Below are 25,028 nucleotides of genomic sequence, written 5' to 3' on the forward strand. Positions count from 1 at the left end.
TGCTTTTTATGGTTTTCTCCATGGGAGCCTCTGAACGCGGCAGCTTCTAGTTGGCCATCTTGGCCCCGCCCCCACATCTTTCTTTAATGAAACGTTCGTGTGATTGGAAGCTGAGACCATTTAGAAATATTCTTTCCTAATGTGGATGTGAAAAGTCGTGTAAAGCCTGTCATTTTATTCCTTGAGTGATTGCTGAGGGTGAAGTAGGGTTGGGTTGTGCTTTCACTAAATACTTTTGGTAAGGACCATTTAGGATTGGGAGTTGTACCAAGGGCACCCCTTGTTCTTAGACCTTAGGATTTGGATTGATTTACACCACAGGTGTATTAGTCCGTTTTCATGCTGCTGATAAAGACATACCCGAGACTGGGAAATTTATAAAGAAAAAGAGGTTTGATGGACTCAAAGCTCCATGTGGCTGGGGAGGTCTGACAATCATGGCAGAAGGCGAAAGACACATCTTACATGGCAGCAGGCAAGCGAGAATGAGAGCCAAGCAAAAGGGGTTCCCCTTACTAAACCATCAGATCTCATGAGACTTATTCACCACCACTAGAACAGTCTGGGGGAAACTGCCACCATGTTTCAATTATCTCCCACCAGGTCCCTCCCACAACACATGGGAATTATATGGAAGCTACAGTTCAAGATGAGATTTGGGTGGGGACACAGAAAAACCATATCAACCACCTTATCTAGGTCTTCAACGTGTAGAATATGGTGGGTGGGACTTAGCCTCCATAATCACGTGAGCCAATTCCCATAATAAATATCATCTGTATCTATAGCTATAGCTATAGCTATAGCTGTCTGTCCTATTGCTTCTGTTTTTCTGGAGAACTCTAACAAATATATCCCTTATCAGATATATGATAGGCAAATATATCTTTTCATTCTGTGGTTTGTTTTTTCACTCTTTTGCTTGTGTCTTCTGATGAACAAAAGTTGTTGTTGTTTTTGGTGCAGTCCAGTTTACCTGTATTTTTTTTTTCCTTTTGTTGCCTGTGTCTTTCGTGGCATGGCCAACAAATTATCATAAATTTCCAAAACTTTTTCTAGACCATCTAATGTACATGGAGAGTGGAAAACATGAGATCTGGTTGGGCCTTTCTCTGCTCAGGATTTTCTGGATGCAGTCAGCCGTCCAGACAGCTGAGTGCAATGGCGCCTTCGCCCCATCTGTACCTCTGCAGAAGGTGGGCCCCTGCCAAAAAGACTGCATTTTCCAGGAGGGCAAGAGACAAGCCAATTTGGCAAAAGCACACAAGTGAAGTCAGTGGCTTTCTCCAGCCGACCATCTCCACTGGTGTTGCTGGCTGGCCCTTCACATCCAAGTGGCTTCACTGGTAATATCCTAAGAATAGCCCAATACATTAACCATCAACAATGCCAAACTTTCCAAGGCTCACTTTGAGAAAATTTCCTGTTTTTTCATTATCTTTTCCAATTTTTTTCTCAAACAAAAGTCTGTCAATCTGACCTCCTGATGAGAGTCTCTTTGTAGCTGCAAGAGGTCATATTCAGAAAGTAAGTGCCTGCAAAGATAACATTTTTCAAGAAGGTGCTTTTTTTTTTTCTTCTCCAGATGGTGACATATGGAGAATTAGCAGGGATGCTACAAACACCCCATCAGAGGGCTTTTGGTGGGGGGAAAGGTGACAGATAAAGCCAGTAAAGGATCTAAGATACCCTCCCAAATGTCCGCAGACAGGGCAGTTTCTCATCCCCACAGCTTTCAGCTTTCGCCTGCAGGTTCCAGACCGCTGATGTCAGCCCCTGGAAGGATTGAGGCACAGCTGTCTGCCCAGAGTCCCAGAGCACAGCACAGACATCTTCCAGGATTATAAATCGAGCAGCATGTCAGCAGTTCTCATGCCTAATACCTGCACCGGCTGCTTCTATGGGCCCAGGGAAGGACTTATTTCTCTGCTATGCTTTTATGGATGATTTCCTGGTTGTGGCAAGGGCTTCTGAGGCATGCATTCCTCAGCTGCCCTAATCAGATAGGTGCTTCATGCACAGTAGTTGTCACAGTGACATTTGTATTAGTCTGTTCTCACGCTACTAATAAAGACATACCCAAGACTGGGTAAGTTATAAAGAAAAAGAGGCTTAATGGACTCACAGTTCCACATTGCTGGGGAGACCTCACAATTACAGCACAAGGTGAAGGACACAAAGGCACATCTTACATGGTGGCAGGCGAGAGAGCTTGTTCAGGGGAATTCCACCTTATAAAACCATCAGATCCCATGAGACTTATTCACTGTCATGGGAACAGCACAAGAAAGACCCACTCCCATGATTCAATTACCTCCCACTGGCTCCCTCCCACAACATGTGAAAATTGTGGGAGCTACAATTCAAGATGAGATTTGGGTGGGGACACAGCCAAACCACATCAATATTTTTCCTGTTCTAATCCTTATGGAGCCAAATTGTGTTACCCTGAAACCTATCTCTGGCCAGAGAGTGCATTTATAATAAAAGCTATACTATTCTGGGGGAGAGAACCATCCATTCACCTCCTGGCTTGGACTTTAATCATATGTAAAATTTGGAAGCATGGAACTTTCTCAGAGGCTTCAAGAATCTGTATGTGTTTATGTGTGCATTTGAGACGGTATAGGCTTTTGAGCTACATTCACTGGGGTATCAGTGAAAATATTCAATAAAATGTTCATGCTCTGAAGAGAAATCCTTTGCCATTATCCATCGTGTCCCATTGATAGATGTGACACACAGATGTGGATGTGTTTGTTGAATCCGTTTTGGGACTTGATCTTTCACTATTTAAGCAATCTCACACTTATCAGTCAGAATTTTAGCTTGGTGAAATTTTTTTCTGTTGAAAGCCTGTTTGATGGTGTGTTGTAACTCAGGACTGATTTTAACATTAACCTCCTGTGTCTTATGTCGCCCATTCAAAACTCTCTGTTACCAACATAAAAACAACTGCCATTTGGATGCGCGATTTACTCTATAAAGAAAGGATGTTCTAATGAGCTGGATCTCTGCATTCTTGTTGGGAATTGCAGCTTAGGGAGCAAGAAAGAATGCAGAAGAAAATGGAGATGAGAGGAAAGAGAGGATTGCTTTGGAGGACACACACAGACACAGGTACATATACTAGCAGACACAGACACATGCTTACACTTATACAGAAACACATGCATACATACAACTGCATGCATGTACATATATACACACAACACACATGCATAGATAAACTTATGCAAAAACTAATGCATACTTAAATTTGTATGCATGCACATATATACACACAAACACATGCGTACATAAACTCATGCAAAAACTAATGCATACTTAAATTTGTATGCATGCACATATATACACACAAACACATGTGTACATAAACTCAAGCAGAAACCCATGCATACATACACCTGCATGCATGCACATATATACACACAAATGCATGCATACATAAAATCATACAGAAACTCGTGCATACATATGCCTGCATTAATGTACACCCATGCACTCATACATGGGAACACATGTACATATACAAACACACATACATAATACACTCATGCAGAAATGCATGCATTTGTGCATCTACACATACAAATATGAACACACAAAAACACATGTGCGTACACAAATTCATACAGAACATGCGCATACGGACACATAAACCTACAGAGTCTCAAGGTGAGTCACCCAGGTCAGGGCCAGATGGGGGACATAGCTGAGACTCAAAGGGTCCATATGGGTGGCAATGGAGCCCTGATCAGGCCAAAACCCCAGGTACACAGGCTGCAGGCTCCAGCCCCAGTGCCAGCAGCATGCAGGTGGATGAAGCCAGACAAGGCTCAAGCAGCAGCCCAGCTATTCTTCTGCTGAGCCTCCCTTAACTCAAGGCCTTCTCTCCATGGCTAAGATGTATTTTGCTCCCCACATTTCACTTCCAGACCTCAGCTTGAAGAAGCTCTTGGTGATGATGGCTGAGGGCAAGACATGAAGAATAAGCCACGCATTTCCCCAGAAGGAACCATGAACCTATGGACACACCAAGAGGGTCTCTGCTTTGCACTGAATTTACTCCACCCCATTCTTCCAGCTTAGTGGGAGATTTGCAGCCCTTCAGATTAGCGAACAGATACTAAGTGTGCACATTTTGCAGTTTGCATGCCTAAAAGTGAGTTCAGTAACCTTTGACACCCAATCCATCAGGGTGGTCCAGGAAGGACAGTTGTGGTCCAGGAAGGACAGCTAATGTTAACAGTGACTAATGGTGACCACCAAGGGCTCTATCCAATTGCATTTGCAAATTCAGCTTTTATCTCACTACCATAACCATGCACCACTGTAACCATCTGTGTCAATTCAGCACTTTTTCTATTTTAATTTTTATTGAGCTCTGACTAGGTGGGAAAATACTAAACTAGCCCATATGCCCACCTGGAAAAGAGCCCAGTGCTGGCAAAAGAGTAAGCTTATTTGTAGGACTGCATTCTACATTTCATCCATGTGCAAAAAAAAAGAAAAACTGAAAACATAAAACTCGAGAAGGACCACCTGATACAGGTGATTATTTTCTTTTTCTTTTTCTTTTTACTTTTGGGAAATATTTCACCAAACCATTTATTAGACTAATTAATGGAAGTGGGGAACCCTACCTTCAACACACAGAATACTGGCTGTTGGATATGTCCATCTGTTCAGGTCTCAATGTTTCTTTCCCTTCCCCCCAAATCCATATGACAAAGTTCTAACTGCCAGTGTGAGTGTATTTGGAATAATGTCTGTAAAAAGAAAAACCTTAGACAAATTAAATTTAACAGAGGTTAATTGAGCAAAGAATGATTCCCAAATCAGGCAGCACCCCAAAACCAGAATAGGTTCAATCTCTGGCATTGCTGCATGGTCAGAGATTTATGGACAGAAAAATGAAAGTGAGGCACAGAAACAGCTGGATTGGTTACACCTTGGCATTTACCTTATTTGAACATAGTTTGTACCATTGGCCACCTTTGGTCAAAACTTGGTGGTTAGCACAGGAGTGGATGCCAGTCCATTTGCATGTTTGCACATCTAGTTAGGTTACAGTGCACTGTGTGCAGAGAAACTTTGAGGCTGAACTTAAAATATGTGAGGAGGCAGCTTTAGGCTAAACTTAATTTAACAAGATGTAATTAAGATTCAATGATATTATGGTTTGGATGTGTCCCCACCCGAATCTCATCTTGAACTGTAGCTCCCATAATCCCCACGTCATGGGGGGGACCCAGTGGGAGATAATTGAATCATAAAGGTGGGTCTTTCCCATGCTGTTCTTGTGGTAGTGAATAAGTCTCACAAGATCTGATGGTTTTGTAAAGAGGCATTCCCCTGTGCATGCTCCCTTGGCTGCCGCCATGTAAGACAGGACTTTGCTCCTCCTTGGCTTCTGCCATGATTGTGAGGCCTCCCCAGCCATGTGGAACTGTGAGTCCATTAAACCTCTTTTTCTTTATAAATTACCCAGTCTTGGGTATGTCTTTATTAGCAGCCTGAGAACAGACTAATACCGATGTCATAAGGATGGAGACCTGATCCAATAGGATTAGTGTCCTTATAAGAAGACACTCTGGGGAGTTCACTCTCTCTCTCTCTGTCTCAATCTCTCTCTATATATATGTTTCTCTCCCTCCTTCCCTCTCTCCCTCCCTCCCTCACTCTGTCCATCTCACCCTGTCCACCATGTGAGGAACCAGCAAGGAGGCACTGTCTATGAACCAAGAACCAAGTCCTCACCAGACATTGAATCTGCCATGCCTTGGTCTTGAACATCCAGCCTTCAGAATTGTGAGCAATAAACATCTGTGGTCTAAGCCCCCAAGGCTATCACACTTTGTTGAGCATCCTGAGCTAAGAGACCATCTCTGGGTGTCTAACCCTTCACTTATCTATTGCTAGGTCAAATGGATCATACAATCTGCAATATGGTTGCATGATAGGCCTCCAAAGGAAGCAACTGGACATCGGCCAGCTGAAGAGGTCAGCCAGAGGATCCTACTGTGGTCGTTAAGGTACAGCTTCCACTTCCCATCCCCAGGACCCAGAGGAAGCACATGGGTACATGTGTAGGCAGTGTTTTAATTCTTCAGCATTTATTTTTGCCAAGATGGCAGAAGGGACACGGGAAGCAATTTGTTCCTCACTGATTTCTTCTGCATAGGCTCTGGGGTGAGTAATGCTCCCTGAGTGTGTACACCTGTGTGGGCCCAGCCAGCCCTGCTACCGGCGGCAGTGTGGCCTCGTAGGGGAAGGACTCGTGCTTTGCTGACAGGGTGGGGAACTTTCTGGTAAAATGCTCCTGGAATTAACATTTGACAGATTAACTGTGCTGGAAGACAGAGTCATAAACAGAGGGTTCTGGGGAACCACTGAGAGCCAGAAGAACCTCATGGTGGACATCTGTCATTTATCTATCTATCATCTATTTATCTATCTATCTATCTATCTATCTATCTATCTATCTATCATCTATCACCCATCTATCCGTCTATATCTATCTATTCATCTATCTATCCATCATCTGTCTATCCATCATCTATTTCTCTATGTATTTATCATCTGTCACCTATCTATCTATGTCTGTATCATCTATCACCCATCTATTTATCTATCCATTATCTTTCTATCATCTATCTATATAAAATCTATTACCTATCTATCTATTCATCTATCATCTATCTATGTATCTATCCATCATCTCTCTATCTATTCCTACTATGGAAATGTGCTTCAGTGTGTAGTCAATCAGAGCTTCCCCATGCACAGATTTCATTTGGGTTCAGCACTCTGAGGGGTACATTATGAATGGTTTCAAAGGATTCGAGGTCAATCCTGGATATTCCCAGGTATAAGGAAAGCATTGTGGAAACTCAAGCTCTTATCCCTACCTTGTTTAGGCCAGATGCTAAATAGCCAAGTACACAGAGGTGTGTCTTGGGCTCTCTTTGAAACTCCAGGAACAGTCGTGTAGGCTCACATTCTCTTTGCCATCTGGCCATTTGTATGAATCTGGTTGATGATAACGCAGCACATCTAATAAGCAGGTACCTCCATAAGTTTCCTACCATTGATGCTACTGCATGGGCTGAAATATGTCATTCAGGAGCAAGAGTGAGGGAAACAATGGCCTTCCCAGTGTGTGCAGGAAATAAGAGCTTCCTGTCAAGGAAGAGATGAGTCTGTTATTTAGCTTAAGCAGATTTCCATGTATCAGACAAACAACTATATTTAAACCAATGCATTTGGGAAAAAATATATATTGGAATATATAGTTCAGCATTGCAAAGAAACAATGCCTGAATTGTTGTGAGTTCTAGTATACGTCCACCAAATATCCTCTCCCTAACAATGGTGGGAAGGAACCGCACCTTTAGAATTCTCTGGGACCCAGGCCACAGGAACAACATCTAAATAAAATTGCTTTATACTCCTCTGATTGGGGAGAGTAGAAATTATGCTTTTTGCTCTCTGGGAAATTGCTAGGTATGCTTGCGATTCAGGAAAGTTCTTACCTCACTCATAGTTAGGTTGAAGCAGAGGCGTTGGAAAGACAAGAGGAGTGAATGTGATTTGAGGCTTTTAAGAATCAGTATCTGACATTTCTCCTAATAGAAAGTTTTTATTCCATGTGCACTTTCTTCCTCCACTGGAGACTTTGCTTGGAAGTGCCTCGTCTGACATTTGAGGACCCTTAACTTGATTGAGTTCATGTAGAGCTCTTGGGGTTGGGATGGGGAGCTTAGACTCCCCTTGGGTAGGGCCCTCTCAGCTTCCCTGAGAAAATATCTCAGCCAGACATTCGCTCTGGATAGACTTCCAAATTTTTCTCTATTGTGTCACTTTGGGCAATTTGAGTAACCTCAGAATATGAGGTAATTACAGCATTTTATTTCCTAATTCACCCAAATCTAATTGCATCCAAAGAGTTGCAATGCCCTTGGCTACAGCCTGAGATATTTCTGTAAAATCATGAAAGTTCACAAGAAAAGGATTAGTGGAATTTCTCTGAGCCAAAAAGCGGAGGAATCCATTGTTATCCTAAGAAGTCCCCAATGTAGAGGACACACATCAATAACAAGATATCCTTCTGTGACCTCAGAGAAATAGTCTCCATTCGTGGCTTGGCCAACATCGTGGCATCAATGTCATCTCAATTAACTTGACTTTTCTTACACTTGGATAGTTGCTTCTATTCATCTTTAACCCCATTTTCTGCTTTCATGTCTGTGCAGGCATGAATTCATAGCTTCCAATCTTATAACTTTCTCATTGTCTTCACCAGATTCCCTATTATTTCCCTTTTCCTGATAGTCTTGGTAACAGCTGGAGTTACCCATACTCAAAAATCATAATTTAAAAAGTCTTCATGAATGAGGAGGGCAGAACCAAGAAGGATATCTGGCCTACCACCTTTGCAGAATTCTGTCCAAAAGAATGACTCAATATTGTAACTTAAAGCTATCTCCTATTTCCAAGCAGACAAGATCATTGTGCTCTCCCACAGTGTCAAAGAATTCATGCTCTCTTTCTTTCCTTCTTCACACATTTCCATTCTCACTATACTCGGCCCACACCTAGCACATTGACTGGTATACACCAGGCACTCAAACAGTGTCTTCGCTTCATGAATGAACGCATTTTACCTTTACCCAATGATATCATAACTGATAAGAGTTCTCGGTTTGATTTTCTTTAATGTATTTATGGAGTACTTCGAAATTTCCTACAGAGTTATAGTAGCCAAAACAGCAAGGTACTGATATAAAACCGGTCACACAGACCAATGAAACAGACTAGGGCACCCAGAAATAAATCCACAGATCTAAAGCGAACTCATTTTTCACAAAGGTGCCACAAACATACTTTGAGGAAAAGACAGTCCCTTCAATAAATGGTGCTGGGAAAACTGGATATCCACATATGGAAGAATAAAACTAAACCCCTATCTCTTACCATATACAACAATCAAAATAAAATGGATTAAGGTCTTACTTTTTTTTTCTTTTTCATATCTGTTTTATTTCAGCCCTCTAAGAAAGTTAATTTTCTAACGCTTCCCTTTGACAAGCTATCTTCTTCACTGCCTTGGTTGTCAATGTCTACCATTTTCTCTTCCACTAAATATTCACAGTCATTTTCCTCCTTTGTGGGGGGCCAGTCCTAGTGATATTTCCCAGCCTGATCTTTTTTTTTTCTGTTTATTCAGCATCTTTTTTGGTTAATGGAAACAGCTTAGGAACATTTATAAATGTGGTTCAACATTCCAATCTGTTTCCATAATCCTTTTTGACTTCTCTCAAGTAAGCAAGTGATGGCTAAGTGTTTCCAGGCCTGCGGACATTTTCCTGAGGATATCCTGAGGGAAATGTGGAATCTTCTTGGGCTTTTCCTGAAATTCAGCTCATGAGCTCCCAAAATGCCTGCTACAACCATGCACATGGAGTCTCCTCATCTGAAAATAACATTAGATACACTCAGACTGAATTGCCTGCTCATGGAAATGTTTCATCTTCATCTTTGGCAGGAAACCAGGTGATTCACACAAAGACAGGTCCTAATTAATCACCGGCAAGACCCAATCTCTCTAGCCAATTATATGACTTGCCAATTATTTTGCTTTAAAGCCTTATAAATCAAATGAATTTGCTTCTTCCCTCCTTCTCCCAGTTCCTGTTTTTTCTTGCCTTCCTGTAACCTCTTCCCTTCTTAGGGAAGCCACTTTCTTATCTATTATATAATTCTGGGGAAGAAAAATCTCTTTCAATTAGCGTTTAAACATGTCTTCTATGCACGTACCTGCACACATGTTGCCATTGGCTAAATGGTGTGGAACTATCAGAATGATGTCTGTAAACTACAGACTATCCTAATCTTGTTGGATATTTGAGTGTGTTTATAGGTGCACTAGCAAATTTTAATGAGCCCTGATAGCATCAATATGAACACGTTGCCAGAATTATTCTAACACGTGTGAACTAACATGTTCACGCTTCTACTGCTTCTAACAGACATAACCTTAAACCCATGAATTTCTATTTTTAAAGGAGTCTGTGGATGTTTCCTGTATCACATGACAGAAACATAGATGCTGCATCATAGCATCTGGTAAGCATTGACGGCAAGCCATGTCACATCCTTAGTTGCAGCTGCTCCTCGAACAGGAATTGGCTTCTCTCCAAATATTCCGTGAGGAGAATATGCTGATACTGCTTTGACACTGAAGACATCTCACTGAAAGAAAAAAAAAAAGTATATATATATTTAAGGTTTTGCCAAGGAAACAAAATATTCAGGGAAAAAAAATGATTGCTTGAACTCCATAAGATCATTTCTGCCTTTTGTACAAAGGTCTGTGTTTTCTGTGGACATCCAGAATCGCAGCTAATGTAATAGAGAGATGCCTCTCCCATTTCCAAAGTGCTGTGGAGATGTGCTTGCAAAAGATGCAGCAGTCCAGGGAGGGCCACTTTCTCCAAGAACGGCAACAGCGCTCCAATCAGACCCTCTTTCCAGGGCAGCCTTTCTGTTGAGCTTAATGGCAAGGGTCTAGTAAATAGAGGAGAGTGAGTGACTTTCTCCTTGCTGTCCTTGGGTCAGCTGCAGGGTTGCATCCTTGCAACTCTGTGAATGCCATAAACCAGGAGTCCATGAGCTGGTATTGGTCACGGCCTGTTAGGAACCGGGCCACACAGCAGTAGGTAAGTGGGGGCAAGTGAGCAAAGCTTCACTGTATTTACAGATGCTCCCCATCGCTCACATGACTGCCTGAGCTCTGCCTCCTGTCAGATCAACAGTGGTATTAGATTCTCATAGGAATGTGAACCCCACTGTGAACTGCCCATGCAAGAGAGCTAGGTTGTGCGCTCCTTATGAGAATCTAATGCCTGATGATCTGTCACTGTCTCCCATCACCCCCAGATAGGACCATCTAGTTGCAGGAAAACAAGCTCAGGGCTCCCACTGATTCTACATTATGGTGAGTTGTATAATTATTTTATTCTGTATTACAATGTAATAATCATAGAAATCGCTGCACAATAAATGTAATGTGCTTAAATCATCCAGAAACAATCCCCCCACCACCCCCTGGTCCATGGAAAAATTGTCTTCCATGAATTCGACTCCTGGTGTCAAAAAAACTGGGGACCACTGCCATAACCACTGATCTCCATTCCTAACAAAATGACACATGCACGCATCTCACAGCGGAAAAGTTTAGTTCCATCTTTTCCCTCCTAAGATCACCAGCCAATCTACTTGATTGGCAAAGTTGATGAGCGAGGAAATATCCAAACTCCACCTCCCAACATCTCATTTCCTACAAAGCAATGCTACAATAATCAATTAGGATGGGATGTCTCCTATTAGGATTCCATTCAAGCTTTGTAATTTTTGCTCTGTGTCAGGATTTCCTCGTCAGTTCAATTTGAAAGAGTACGTGTGTCCTGAAAGACTGCTATGTGAGGCAGGACTCAAGTCTGGAGGCCGGACTCACAGACCAGACCAAACTGAGGACTAGCTAAAACAGGGAAGGAACAGAAGCACCTTCCCATAAGACACACCCACCAGTAGGCCATGTCAGTTCACCATTGCCATGGCAACACTCAGAAGTTACCATGCCTTTCTATGGCAAAGACTGGTGACTCAAAAGTTACCACACTTTTCTACAAATTTCTGCATAATCCACCCTTTGGTTTGCATGTAATTAAAAGTGGATAAAAATATGACTGCAGAACTGCCTCTGAGCTGCTACTCTCAACCCACTGCCTATGGGGTAGCCCCATTCTGCAGGAGCAGCCATGGAACTATGACATTGTAGCCAGAGCTGTAATACTGTAGCCAAGCTGTAACACTGTAGCCGGACCTGTAACACTGTAGCCAAGCTATAACACTGTAGCCAGACCTGTAACACCGTAGCCGGAGCTGTAACACTGTAGCCGGAGCTGTAACACTGTAGCCGGAGCTGTAACACTGCCACCTCAATAACTATGATTTCTTGCACCACCTGCTCACTCTTGAATTCTTTCCTCTGTGAAGCCAAAAACTTTTCCTGAGCTAAACCACAATTTGGGGCTCACCTACCCTGCACCAAGGCCACCCTCCAGGGTCTGCAGAATCTCTAAAAAGCTGAGCTCAGTATGGCAGACTCAGTATGGCAGAAAGGAAGTAACTGGCAGTCTTGTGGGCTGGCTGCAGCATTTACAGGTGTATAAGGTTGCTCTGCCGTGGGACAGTGTTGACTGGGGATGTTTCTGGATGGGGGGAAATCACTTTGGGATGCACACAGAAATCCCCTGGAGACAGAAGCTGAACAATAGAGCCCTGATGATAAGTTATGACAATCATTATCAGCTGAAACTCTTCATGACAACCCCGTAGAATAAAGATGATTGGGATATACAAACGTGATTTTGTGTTTAGGAACTCATCACGGCACACAAGACATGCTCACCATTGTTTCATTTCCTTTTTATTTGTATTAAATTAACATGACACATCATGAACTCTTTTAAAGTGCACAATTATCCAGGTGCAGTGCCTCATGTCTATAATCCCAGCATTTTGGGAGGCAGAGGCAGGCGGATTACTTGAGGCCAGGAGTTCGAGACCAGTCTGGGCAACATGGTGAAACCCTGTCTCTACTAAAAATACAAAAATTAGCCAGGCATGGTGGCAGGCACCTGTAATCCCAGCTACTCGGAGGGCTGACACAAGAGGATCGCTTGAACCCAGGAGGAGGAGGTTGCAGTGAGCCGAGATCAAGCCGTTGCACTCCAGCCTGGGCAATAGAGTGAGACTCTGTTTCAGAAAAAAAAAAAAAAAAAAAAAGAATAAAGTGCACAATTCAGTGGTGTTTATTACACTTGCAGTACTGTGCAACCACCACCACTATCTGGTTTCAGAATTTCGTCATTACCCCAAAAGGAAACCCCATATCCACTAAGCAGTCGTTCTGCATTCCCTCTGCTCCCAAGCCCTGCGTATAACTACCACTCTGCTTTCTGGGCTTTGAGATTTAGTGATTTTGGATATTTCATGTAAATGCAATCATGTACTATGGGGTCTTTTGTGGCTGGGTTCTCTCACTTCTTGTAGTGTTTTTGAGGTACATCCATGTTATACCATGTGTCAAGACTTCATTCCTTTTCATGACTGAATAAAATCCCGGGAGACAGACAGACCACAATTTATTTCATTTTCTTTCCTACTCTTGGTAGGGTGGCTTTGTCCTGGCTTTCCTCAGACAGTTCTAATTTACATCAATGCTCATGAAATTAATAAACACCACACCCCCCTTTAATCACCCACAATGTGGATGACAAATTGCAAGATTGCTGTAGTTTGGGGATATATCAATGTAAAAATCACAAAACCAGGTGTGTTTTTTTATATCCTTGCTAACAGCTTTGTTCATAGACCATACCATGAGACTCTTAAGAAAAAATCATCAAAAAACAAAAATGTGCTATTTGGGGCTGCATTTGTAGGCATTGTATAATTCTGGGGTCACTTGAGGAATAAAATTTTCATTATCGTCTACCAAGCCTCCATGTCCAATGAAGGGAGGAACATGAGGGAGTTATTTGGCAAATTCGGGCAAGAAATCTTATCTCATCTTTGTGTTTATGAAATGATGAAGACTTCTGTCTTGAATGAGGACTCTGTAGTTCACTTAGGTCCATGTGTGTAACATTCTGGTTTACGTCCTATCAGGATGCCCATTTTCTTAGTAATTAGAGCATTTCTATTTTTTTTTTTTAATTATACTTTAAGTTCTAGGGTACAGGTGCACAACGTGCAGGTTTGTTACACATGTATACATGTGCCATGTTGGTGTGCTGCACCCATTAACTCATCATTTACATAAGGTATATCTCCTAATGCTATCCCTCCCCCCTCCGCCCACCCCACGACAGGCCCCGGTGTGTGATGTTCCCTTTCCTGTTCCAAGTGTTCTTATTGTTCAATTCCCACCTATGAGGGAGAACAGGCGGTGTTTGGTTTTTTGTCCTTGCAATAGTTTGCTGAGAATGATGGTTTCCAGCTTCATCCATGTCCCTACAAAGGACATGAACTCATCATTTTTTATGGCTGCTTAGTATTCCATGGTGTGTATGTGCCACATTTTCTTAATCCAGTCTATCATTGATGGACATTTGGGTTGGTTCAAAGTCTTTGCTGTTGTGAATAGTGCCACAATAAACATACATGTGCATGTGTCTTTATAGCAGCATGATTTATAATCCTTTGGGTATATACCCAGTAATGGGATGGCTGGGTCAAATGGTATTTCTAGTTCTAGATCCTTGAGGAATCGCCACACTGTCTTCCACAGTGGTTGAACTAGTTTATAGTTCCACCAACAATGTAAAAGTGTTCCTATTTCTCCACATCCTCTCCAGCACCTGTTGTTTCCTGACTTTTGAATGATTGCCATTCTAACTGGTGTGAGATGGTATCTTATTGTGCTTTTGATTTGCATTTATCTGACAGCCAGTGATGATGAGCATTTTTTCATGTGTCTGTTGGCTGCATAAATGTCTTCTTTTGAGAAGTGTCTGTTTATTTCCTTTGCCCACTTTTTGATGGGGTTGTTTGTTTTTTTCTTGTAAGTTTGTTTGAGTTCTTTGTAGATTCTGGATATTAGCCCTCTGTCAGATGAGTAGATTGCAAAAATTTTCCCCCATTCTGTGGGTTGCCTGTTCACTCTGATGGTAGTTTCTTTTGCTGTGCAGAAGCTCTTTAGTTTAATTAGATCCCATTTGTCAATTTTGGCTTTTGTTGCCATTGCTTTTGGTGTTTTAGACATGAAGTCCTTGCCCATGCCCATGTCCTAAATGGTATTACCTAGGTTTTCTTCTAGGGTTTTTATCGTTTTAGGTCTAACATTTAAGTCTTTAATCCATCTTGAATTAATTTTTGTATAAGATGTAAGGAAGGGATCCAGTTTCAGCTTTCTACATATAGCTAGCCAGTTTTCCCAGCACCATTTATTAAATAGGGAATCGTTTCCCCATTTCTTGTTTTTGTCAGGTTTGACAAAGATCAGATGGTTGTAGATGTGTGGTATTATTTCTGAGGGCTCTGTTCTGTTCCATTGGTCTATATATCTGTTTTGGTACCAGTACCATGCTGTTTTGGTACCAGTACCATGCTGTTTTGGTTACTGTAGCCTTGTAGTATAGTTTGAAGTCAGGTAGCGTGATGCCTCCAGCTTTGTTCTTTTGGCTTAGGATTGTCTTGGCAATGTGGGCTCTTTTTTGGTTCCATATGAACTTTAAAATAGTTTTTTCCAATTCTGTGAAGAAAGTCATTTGGATAGCACTGAATCTATAAATTACCTTGGGCAGTATGGCCATTTTGACGATATTGATTCTTCCTATCCATGAGCATGCAATGTTCTTCCATTTGTTTGTGTCCTCTTTTATTTCGTTGAGCAGTGGTTTGTAGTTCTCCTTGAAGAGGGCCTTCACATCCCTTGTAAGTTGGATTCCTAGGTGTTTTATTCTCTTTGAAGCAATTGTGAATGGGAGTTCACTCATGATTTGGCTCTCTGTTTGTCTGTTGTTGGTGTATAAGAATGCTTGTGATTTTTGCACATTGATTTTGTATCCTGAGACTTTGCTGAAGTTGCTTGTCAGCTTAAGGAGATTTTGAGCTTAGACGATGGGGTTTTCTAAATATACAGTCATGTCATCAGCAAACAGGGACAATTTGACTTCCTTTTCTCCTAATTGAATACCATTTATTTCTTTCTCCTGCCTGATTGTCCTGGCCAGAATTTCTAACACTATGTTGAATAGGAGTGGTAAGAGAGAGCATCCCTGTCTTGTGCCAGTTTTCAAAGGGAATGCTTCCAGTTTTTACCCATTAGTATAATATTGGCTGTGAGTTTGTCATAAATAGCTCTTATTATTTTGAGGTACATCCCATCAATACCTAATTTATTGAGAGTTTTTAGTATGAAGAGCTGTTGAATTTTGTCAAAGGCCTTTTCTGCATCTATTGAGATAATCATGTGGTTTTTGTCTTTGGTTCTGTTTATATGCTGGATTATATTTATTGGTTTGCATATGTTGAACCAGCCTTGCATCCCAGGGATGAAGCCCACTTGATCATGGTGGATAAGCTTTTTGATGTGCTACTGGATTCGGTTTGCCAGTATTTTATTAAGGATTTTTGCATCAATGTTCATCAAGGATATTGGTCTAAAATTCTCTTTTTTTGTTGTAACTCTGCCAGGCTTTGGTATCAGGATGATGCCAGCCTCATAAAATGAGTTAGGGAGGATTCCCTCCTTTTCTGTTGATTGGAATAGTTTCAGAAGGTATGGTACCAGCTCCTCCTTGTACCTCTGGTAGAATTCGGCTGTGAATTCATCGGGTCCTGGACTTTTTTTGGTTGGCAGGCTATTAATTATTGCCTCAATTTCAGAGCCTGTTATTGGTCTCTTCAGGGATTCAACTTCTTCCTGGTTTAGTCTTGGGAGGGTGTATGTGTCCAGGAATTTATCCATTTCTTCTAGATTTTCTAGTTTATTTGCATAGAGATGTTTATAGTATTCTCTGATGGTAGTCTGTATTTCTGTGGGATCAGTGGTGATATCCCCTTTATCATTTTTTATTGCATCTATTTGATTCTTCTCTCTTTTTTTCTTTATTAGTCTTGCTAGCAGTCTATCAATTTTGTTGATCTTTTCAAAAAACCAGCTCCTGGATTCATTGATTTTTTTGAAGGGTTTTTTTGTGTCTCTATTTCCTTCAGTTCTGCTTTGATCTTAGTTATTTCTTGCCTTCTGCTAGCTTTTGAATGTGTTTGCTCTTGCTTCTCTAGTTCTTTTAATTGTGATGTTAGGGTGTCAACTTTAGATCTCTCCTTCTTTCTCTTGTGGGCATTTAGTGCTATCAATTTCCCTCTACCCACTGCTTTAAATGTGTTCCAGAGATTCTGGTATGTTGTGTCTTCGTTCTCATTGGTTTCAAAGAACATCTTTATTTCTGCCTTCATTTCGTTATGTACCCAGTAGTCGTTCAGGAGCAGGTTGTTGAGTTTCCATGTAGTTGAGCAGTTTTGAGTGAGTTCCTTAATCCTGAGTTCTAGTTTGATCGCACTGTGATCTGAGAGATAGTTTGTTATAATTTCTGTTCTTTTACATTTGTTGAGGAGTGCTTTACTTCCAACTATGTGGTCAATTTTGGAATAAGTGTGGTGTCGTGCTGAGAAGAATGTATAGTCTGTTGATTTGTAGTGGAGAGTTCTGTAGATGTCTATTAGGTCCGCTTGGTGCAGAGCTGAGTTCAATTCCAGGATATCCTTGTTAACTTTCTGTCTCATTGATCTGTCTAATGTTGACAGTGGAGTGTTAAATTCTCCCATTATTATTATGTGGGAGTCTAAGTCTCTTTGCAGGTCACTAAGGACTTGCTTTATGAATCTGGGTGCTCCTGTATTGGGTGCATATATGTTTAGGATAGTTAGCTCTTCTTGTTGAATTGATCCCTTTACCATTATGTAATGGCCCTCTTTGTCTCTTTTGATCTTTGTTGGTTTAAAGTCTGTTTTATCAGAGACTAGGATTGCAACCCCTGTCTTTTTTTGTTTTCCATTTGCTTGGTAGATCTTCCTCCATCCCTTTATTTTGAGCCTATGTGTGTCTGCACATGAGATGGGTTTCCTGAATACAGCACACTGATGAGTCTTGACTCTTTATCCAATTTGCCAGTCTGTGTCTTTTAATTGGAGCATTTAGCCCATTTACATTTAAGGTTAATATTGTTATGTGTAAATTTGATCCTGTCATTATGATGTTAGCTGGTTATTTTGCTCCTTAGTTGATGCAGTTTCTTCCTAGCATCGATGGTCTTTACAATTTGGCATGTTTTTGCAGTGGCTGGTACTGGTTGTTCCTTTCCACGTTTAGTGCTTCCTTCAGGAGCTCTTGTACGGCAGGCCTGGTGGTGACAAAATCTCTCAGCATTTTCTTGTCTGTAAAGGATTTTATTTCTCCTTCACTTATGAAGCTTAGTTTGGCTGGATATGAAATTCTGGGTTGAAAATTCTTTTCTTTAAGAATGTTGAATATTGGCCCCCCCCCTTCTGGCTTGTAGAGTTTCTGCCGAGAGATCCGCTGTTAGTCTGATGGGCTTCCCTTTGTAGGTAACCCGACCTTTCTCTCTGGCTGCCCTTAACATTTTTTCCTTCATTTCAACTTTGGTGAATCTGACAATTATGTGTCTTGGAGTTGCTCTTCTCGAGGAGTATCTTTGTGGCGTTCTCTATATTTCCTGAATTTGAATGTTGGCCTGCCTTGCTAGGTTGTAGAAGTTCTCCTGGATAATATCCTGCAGAGTGTTTTCCATCTTAGTTCCATTCTCCCTGTCACTTTCAGGTACACCAATCAGATGTAGATTTGGTCTTTTCACATAGTCTCATATTTCTTGGAGGCTTTGTTCATTTCTTTTTACTCTTTTTTCTCTAAACGTCTCTTCTCGCTTCATTTCATTCATTTGATCTTCAATCACTGATACCCTTTCTTCCAGTTGATCGAATCGGCTACTGAAGCTTGTGCATTTGTCACGTAGTTCTTGTGCCATGGTTTTCAGCTCCATCAGGTCATTTAAGGACTTCTCTACACTGGTTACTCTAGTTAGCCATTCGTCTAATCTTTTTTCAAGGTTTTTTGCTTCTTCGCCATGGGTTCGAACTTCCTCCTTTAGCTCGGAGAAGTTTGATCATCTGAAGCCTTCTTCTCTCAACTCGTCAAAGTCATTCTCCTTCCAGCTTTGTTCTATTGCTGGCAAGGAGGTGCTTTCCTTTGGAGGGGGAGAGGCACTCTGATTTTTAGAATTTTCAGTTTTTCTGCTCTGTTTTTTCCCCATCTTTGTGGTTTTATTTACCTTTGGTCTTTGATGATGGTGACGTACAGATGGGGTTTTGGTGTGGATGTCCTTTCTGTTTGTTAGTTTTCCTTCTAACAATCAGGACCCTCAGCTGCAGGTCTGTTGGAGTTTGCTGGATGTCCACTCCAGACCCTGTTTGCCTGAGTATCAGCAGTGGAGGCTGCAGAACAGCGAATATTGCTGAACAGCAAATGTTGCTGCCTGATCATTCCTCTGGAATCTTCATCTCAGAGGGGTACCTGGCCTTGTGAGGTGTCAGTCTGCCCCTACTGGGGGGTGCCTCCCAGTTGGGCTACTCAGGGGTCAGGGACCCACTTGAGGAGGCAGTCTGTTCTCAGATCTCAAACTCCGTGCTGGGAGAACCACTCCTCTCTTGAAAGCTCAGTTGGAAATGCAGAAATCACCCATCTTCTGCATCGCTTATGCTGGGAGCTGTAGACTGGAGCTGTTCCTATTCGGCCATCTTGGAACTGCCCCCATAATTAGAGCATTTCAACCTTGCTGTTCTGATCATTTTTCCCTGGGCATCTCATCAACTGATAGAGGCAGTAACTCCTTGAGCAATCAAGTGATATCCTGTCATTATAAGGCTCCAGGCAAACTTGGAAAAGATTAATTTCTGTTGATGCTGCCTTTGCCTTCATGGCTAAATCTCTGTGGCTCTCCCCACATGGGCACAGCTGAACTTCTAATTCCTTCGGAGTTAGAAAAAATTCTTCATTGTTTACTGTTGTTTTTACACAAACACATTTACTGGGTACCTGCTTTGTGTCAGGTACTATTCTAGGTTCTGGGAAAGCAAAGGTGAATAAGAAACAGACCCTGTGCCCTCAAGAATCTCAGTCTTTGCAATGACTCTCTCTCTGGTAGGTTTTACAAATTGAACTTAATTGCAATAGCAATTAGTTATGTAATTTTCTTCCAAAGGACCTGCTTAGTGCAAAAGGCTTCAAGAACAACAGAGTATATTCTTCCCTTTCTTATTTACTCTTTTTAAAAAAATAATAAATTTATTCTGTATATTTAGGTGTACAGCCTGATGTTATGAGATACATTTAGATAATAAAAAGGTTACTATAGTGAAGCACATTAGCCTATCCATCATGTCACATAGTTACCCATTTTTTGTTGTTTTTGGCAAGAGCAGCTAAAATCTACTCCTTTAGCAAGAATCCCAAATACACTACAATGTTTTTCCCTGTAGTTTTCACGTGGAACATCAGCCCTCTAGACTTGGTCATCCTATATGTCTGCTATTTTGTATCTTCTAACCCAGAGGTCATCAATCCCCTACTGGTCCCTGGCCTGTTAGGAACCAGCCCGCACAGCAGGAGGTGAGTGGCGGGCAAGCCAGAGAAGCTTCATCTGTATTTTCAGCCACTCTCTATAGCTCACATTACCGCCTGAGCTCTGCCTCCTTTCAGACCAGCAGCAGCATTAGATTCTACACAAATCCTGTTGTTAACTGTGCATGTGAGGGATCTAGGTTGTGCATTCCTTAGGAGACTCTAATGCCTAATGATCTCTCATTCTCTCCCATCACCCCCAGATGGGACTGTCTAGTTGCAGGAAAACAAGCTCAGGGTTCCCACTGATTCTACATGATTGTGAGTTGTAGAATTATTTCATTATATATTACAATGTAATCATAATCAAAATAAAATGCACAATAAATGTAATGAGCTTTAATCATCGTGAAACCATCCTCCCCGCCCCTGACCCTACTCCTGGTCCATGGTAAAATTGTCTTGCATGAAACTCGTCCCAGGTGCCAAAAAGGTTGGAAACCGCTGCTCTAACCTCATCTCACTATTTCCTTCTTCCCTCAGCACCCTCCCTGGTAACAACTGTTTTGATAGAGAACAAATGTAGCTATCTACATTTGAATTTTTTATGTTTAGATTCCACATATAACTGAGATCATGCAGTATTTTGCTTTCTGTCTCTGGCTTATTTCACTTAGCATAATGTCCCCCAGTTTTATCCATGTTGAGCAAATGTTGAGATCTTGTTTTTTAAGACTGAGTAATATTTCATTGTATATATTTACTACATTTCTGTATCCATCCTTCTGTCAACAAACAGGATGTTTCCATAGCTCAGCTTTTGTGAATAATACTGCAATAAAATTGGGAGTAGAGATATCTTCACAAGGTTGTGGTTTCATTTCTTTTGGGCATATGCCCAGAAGAGGGATTGCTGGGTCCTATAGTAGTTCTATTTTTAATTCTTTTGAAACCTTCATACTGTTTTTCCATAATGACTGTACCAGTCTACATTCCCACCAATAGTGTACAAAGGTTTCCTTTTCTCCACATCCTCACCAATGTTTGTTATCTTTTGATTTTTTGATAATAGCCATCCTAAAGAAACGAATAGATTCTTTATGCAACCCCATGCATCTTGATCTAAGAACACAGCAAGGCTAGCTAAAATTGGTAACCCAAGGCACATCCTACAAACATCCTCTAATACAGCATTGGGGAAGTGGTACTGGGGGAGCCAGGAGTTCACCATGACTTTTGGCAAAGATGAGAAAAGGTTCAGAAGTTGTCTGCTCCCAATAAGGACAGCAGTAGATATCTCAGTCTGTTTGTCCAACTATAACAAGATACCTGAGACTGGGTAATTTATAAAGAGCAGACATTTATTTTTTCGCAGTTCTGGAGGCTGAAAAGCCCAAGAGTAAGGCATGGTGGAGTTGGTGTCTGGTGATGGCTTGTACCTTCATGCTGTGCTCTCACATGACAGAAGGTAGAAGGGCAAAGAGTTAGCATGGTCCCTCAAGCCCTTGAATAAGACACTAAATCCCATGTGTGGGAGGGCTCAACCCTCATGACTTAATCACCTCCTAAAGGCTCCACTACTTCATATTATCACATTGTTCATTACATTTAAACATATGAATTTTGGGGGATACATTGAGACCATAGCAGTAGGATTAAGATAACACAGTGAGAACTGAGCTGAGGAGGTGGCTAAAGATTCTGGAACAGTCTTGGAGACTGGCTAACATCAGCTAAGGTGCAGACCACAACCATCAGCAATGAGGAGGCCAACTGAAGGTGGTGTGGCTCTGAAGGCACCTGCAGACTTCAGAGATGGTAGAAACAGCATGAGACCACAAGGATGGAGCTTCAGCCACCTCAGTTGCAGGCTAATGTGAGAACCGGGTAGGAAAAGATACCAGTGACCCAGTCTCAGCTTCTTCAGCAAGAGGAGCAAGAGGACAGCATGCAGGGACATTCTAACCAACATGTTCAAGAGAAAGATCTTTCCTGCTCAGGTACACACTGGGGGAGCTGAAAGAAAATACAGCCCCCACAGGACTTCTGGAATGATGTGGCAATATCGATTTCCACCTAGTGAAACCAAGTCCCACATTTTTAGCAAATGTCAGCACCAGGGACTGGTGATGATGTGGCTGTAATGTTCTAACCAGAAAGAATGATGTTAGGCAGTGTGACCTGGATCTTATTATCTAAAAAATGATGGGGATGTTGTTCCTCTGAGTAGTCTTCTATCTATTTTCTAAGACACCTCTAGAGAACATTGGGGAATGTCTGGAAACTTTTTGGCTGTCACAATTGGGTGGTCCTACTGGCATCTAGTGGGTGGAAGCCCGGGATGCTGTTCAACACCCTACAGTGAACAAAACGGCCCCACCACAGAGAATCATCCAGCCCCAAATTTCAATAGGGCTGAGGCTGAGAAACACTGCCTGACCATGAGATTCTTCATCTATCTATCTATCTATCTATCTATCCATTTTCCTGTCATCTATCACACCTAACATCTATCCATATCTATCTGTCAGCTATCACATCTATCTATCTATCTATCTGTCATCTATCACATCTGTGTAACTACCATCTATATTTATCATATCTATCAGCTATCATATTTATCTATCATCTATCGTCTGTCATGTCTGTCTATCATCTACATATCTATTATCTGTCATATATATCGCCTATTTATCTGTCATCTATCTATCATATCTATCATCTAACATATTTATCTATCTATAATCTATCATATCTATCATTTATCTGTCATCTATGTGTCATCTATCATATTTATCTATCATCTATCATATCTATCATCTATCAATCTATCATCTATCCATGTGTCTATCATCTATTCATACATCACCTCTGTCTACCTATCCATCTATCCATCATCTATGTATCTGTCTACCCATCTATCATCCATCCATCTATCATTTATATCTATCAATCTATCTATAATCTATATTTCCATGTATCTATTTCTGTCTGTTTATCATCTATATACCTATCCATCTATTATCTATCCACTATCTATCATCATTATTATTTATCTATCTATCATTCATCTATCACTCATCTATCTGTCTGGCATCTATATCTATTTATCAATTATCTATATCTATCTATCTATCATCTATCTATATCTATCTGGCTATCTCTACCATTTATCTATCTATGACAGTGGATTTCAAATGGGGGGAGTTTTCTCCCCAGGGCACACCACGTAATATCTGAGGACATATTCACTTGTCTCGGTGAGTGAAGGGTTGCTCCTGGCATCTGGTGGGTGGATCCCAGGGATGTTGGTCGACACCCTACAGTGCATAGGACAGCCTCACCACAGAATCATCTGGTCCCAAATGTCTTATTTCTCTTGTTGAGAAACCTTAGTCTAAAGCAAATATTTTTCAGTCAAGATTTTTAAAATTACAGTAGGAATATATACATTTAAAAGAGTTTCTAAAAAGGCAAGTTAGTTGGGAGTAACATTTCTCAGATGTACATTAAAATAATTAATCCATAATTTAGTTTTTAGAGTTTGCTCTTGACTTCTGTTTCTATCTGGTTTGAAAAATAGAGGTCAATTAACTTATTTCAAGGGTATGGAAGGTTTTAATCCCCATTGTTTTTGAAGTTCAGTGAAGCAATATTTATTCTCCAGCTGAATAAATAACATCTAAAGTGGATCTGACATTTCAAGTCTGTTTCTGCCTTGGAAGCCGCATTGCCCTTAGCTTGGGGCTCAAGAAGGGTGTGGGTCCTACTGAATCCTTCTGAGTTTGCTGTTTATAATATAACAAAGACTGGGGAAAAAAGCCCCACAAGTTCTGTTTTCCTATGATGTAGAAAACAATAATCCCAGATATTTTTAAAGCCAAGTGTTGAACTGAAGAACATCATGGCTAATTTTATATTAGGAGTTGTAAAACAATGGGCCAGATTGGGTTAGAAGACATACCAGCACGGTCTAAAAATGACAGAGGGATAGTCAAGGTTGAGTGCTCTGTGCACCCACCTTGCATTGCATCCTTTCGTCCTCTAACCCAACTTCCTCAAGCTGTCCACTAGGGTCCATTTCTCTTCTGATACCTTGCTGTCAGCACAGAAGCTGGTGTCAGAAGAACTCTAACCTCCAATTCAGGAAGCCAGGTTCAGTCTCAGTTTTTCAATTAGCAATAATTGTTTTGTTTTGTTTTGTTTTCTTCAGAAAACATTTATTATTGCTCCTCCAGGGGCCAGACAGACTCTTAGATAGCTCCAATAATGCTCATGTCCTGATATTTATACTATTACATAATCGCTTCTCCTTGAGTGTCCGTGGGGTCCATGACTTGCTTCTAATCAATCCGATACGACAAAGGCAATGGGATGTCCCCTCTGTGATTACACTACAGGAGAATGTGAGTTTCATCTTCCTAGCAGCCTCTCTGTGTTGACTCTTTCCCTTGCTGGGTATGGTAAACAAGCTGCCATGTTGTGAGCTGCCCTATGAAGAAGTCAACATTATGAGGAATTAAAGGCAGTCTCTAGGAATGGAGATTCTTGGTCCAAAAACCTATGAGAATCTGAATCTTGCCAACAACCACATGAATTACCTTGAAAGTAGATTTTGCCCCATTTCAGCCTTCAGATGAAACCCCAGCCCCAGAATATACCCCATTTGAATTGTACCAATTTTACCAACTCAAAGACACTGTGAGTTAAAAGACATATGTTTTATAAGCTTCTAAGTAGGTGATGATTTGTTAGACAGCAATAGCTAACTTATACTTCATAAGCCAACATTCTATGAGAGCCTGAGAGTGAAATA

General features: G+C 41.2%; 1 pseudogene; it reads left to right on the plus strand.

Annotated features, from left to right (window-relative positions):
- Positions 1-1,767, plus strand: part of LOC129025418 (argininosuccinate synthase-like) — a 78,691-nt pseudogene extending 76,924 nt beyond the window's left edge.
- The last annotated feature ends 23,261 nt before the right edge of the window (positions 1,768-25,028 follow it).

The sequence above is a fragment of the Pongo pygmaeus genome, chromosome X (assembly GCF_028885625.2).
Source record: "Pongo pygmaeus isolate AG05252 chromosome X, NHGRI_mPonPyg2-v2.0_pri, whole genome shotgun sequence".
Lineage (NCBI taxonomy): Eukaryota > Metazoa > Chordata > Mammalia > Primates > Hominidae > Pongo > Pongo pygmaeus.